This window comes from Pteropus vampyrus, unplaced genomic scaffold (assembly GCF_000151845.1).
Source record: "Pteropus vampyrus isolate Shadow unplaced genomic scaffold, Pvam_2.0 Scaffold20973, whole genome shotgun sequence".
NCBI lineage: Eukaryota > Metazoa > Chordata > Mammalia > Chiroptera > Pteropodidae > Pteropus > Pteropus vampyrus.
Window position 1 is genome coordinate 1 of NW_011909754.1, and position 2,001 is coordinate 2,001.

General features: G+C 44.3%; 1 non-coding gene across 1 annotated transcript; it reads left to right on the forward strand.

Annotated features, from left to right (window-relative positions):
- Nucleotides 1-1,461: 1,461 nt before the first annotated feature.
- On the forward strand, nucleotides 1,462-1,580 carry LOC111735260. Its single transcript, XR_002778733.1, has one exon. It is a non-coding gene; the product is annotated as a 5S ribosomal RNA (ribosomal RNA).
- Nucleotides 1,581-2,001: the final 421 nt, after the last annotated feature.

Genomic DNA, 2,001 nt, shown 5'->3' on the forward strand with positions numbered 1-2,001 from the left:
CATGTGGGAAGTGGAGTTGGTGGTCATGGCTTCCACTTCCCAGTGAGCTTCAAGAGCGAGGTGGGGCATCCCAAGCCTGTGGCTTGGAGACTTCTGAGTGAGTTTCAGGCCTTTAAATCTTTGGAAAATTCCACTTAGAGTCTGTAAACAGGAACAATCAATCCTTACTCAGAGATAATGTCCCTGATTTGGACACTGGGTCCTCCCAATGTTAGGCCCATTTTATGAGTGAGTTCACTGCCTTAAATAAGATACCACAGCCCCGTGTGGTACTGAAGTTGGTCCCTCTGATTCCAGGCCCTGTGTCCCCATGACTGTGCCCTCCAGGTCACAAACTGATCCTTAACCTCAGAATCAGGTTCTGTTCCTATCTCCATCTTGTAGATAAAAATATTGAGGGTTCAGGGGGAAAGAATTTGTTCAAAGTTATCCAGTAAGTTGTAAAACTAGACCGAGGTCTCTCTGCCATTGTGTAAAGGAGCAAACAGAAGCTCAGAGAGGGAACCTGCCATGGTCACATAGTAACTGATGACCCACACACACATACCTTCTGGCCAGGAGTTGCTCCAGCCTCTTGTGACAAGCCAGCCAAGGCCATGTCAGAGTCCCAGTCAGAAGCCCAGAATAGCAGGAATAGGGTGAGTGGGGACGGTGAGCTTGAACATGGGTGAGACACTGCCCTGAGATGACAGTTTCCTCAACAATCCCAAACAGTCCTCTCAGACCCCTTAGTGCCCAGCAGCAGTGCTTGGCCCATATTCAAAGCCTGCACATGGTCTGGAAAGGAGACTGACACTCTCAAATGGGCAGTGAGTGACTCAGGGACGTGACATGTGTGGGCTCAGAGAAGGGTGCCTCAGCCAACGAGTAATTACTGAGCACCTACCATGTGCTACACTCTGTTCAAGTGATGTGATTCAGCAGGAATCAAACATAGAAAACACTGCCCTTAAGGGGCTTGCATGTTTGTGGGAGGGAGAAATAAAGTAAGATTAAAAATTTAAATTATATAGCTTATTAAACCCACAATGAGGTCCCACTACACACCTACCAGAATGGCTAAAATTAAAACAACTGGTAACACCAAATGTTGGCAAGGATGCACAGCAATTGGAAATCTCATATATTGTTGATAAGAATCTAAAATGGAACCATCACTTTGGAAAAAGATCTGGTAATTTCTTATAAAACTAAACACACATCTACCCCGTGACCTAGCAATTCCACTCCTAGATATTTGTCCAAGTGAAACAAAATGAATATGTACACACAAAGACTGTTACAGGGACGTTCATAGCAGCTTTATTCATAATCACCAAAAACTGGAAACAGCCCAGGTGTCCATCAATAAGAGAATGGATAACCGAACTGTAGTACTTCCATACAATGCAAACTACTGGGTAATATAAAGAAGTGGTCTGACGTTTGCAACATGGATAAACCTCAAAAAACTTCATCGTAGTCTACGGCCATGCCATCCTGAACACGCCCGATCCCGTCTGATCTCAGAAGCTAAGCAGGGGTGGGCCTGGGTAGTACTTGGATGGGAGACCACCTAGGAAGACCAGGTGCTGTAGGCGTAAAAAATAAATAAAAATAAGGGATTGTAAGCTGACGAGGTCCTTGCAATCTGTGAGGTCAACCAAGGGTTGCCTCGCCTAAAAAAATTAAAAAAAAAAAATTTGTTGTGGTAAAGAAGTCAGACACAACAGATGACATACTGTAGACTTCCATTTATATGAAGTTCAAGGCTGGGTCAGACTAATCTATGGTGAAAAACTTGGAATGGTGGTTGCCTGTGGAGGTGGGGGTGGGAGTGGACTGGAGCAGGGGTGCAAGAGGGAACTTTGTAAAGAGGTGATGTTTGCGTTCTGTTATCTTGATAGGGGTTTGGGGTACACAGGTGTGAGTACTTGTCAAAGCTCATCAAATGCACACTTAGAATCTATGTTTAATTGTATGTAAAGTTTATCCCTCTAAAGAAAAAAAAGAACCAAAAGT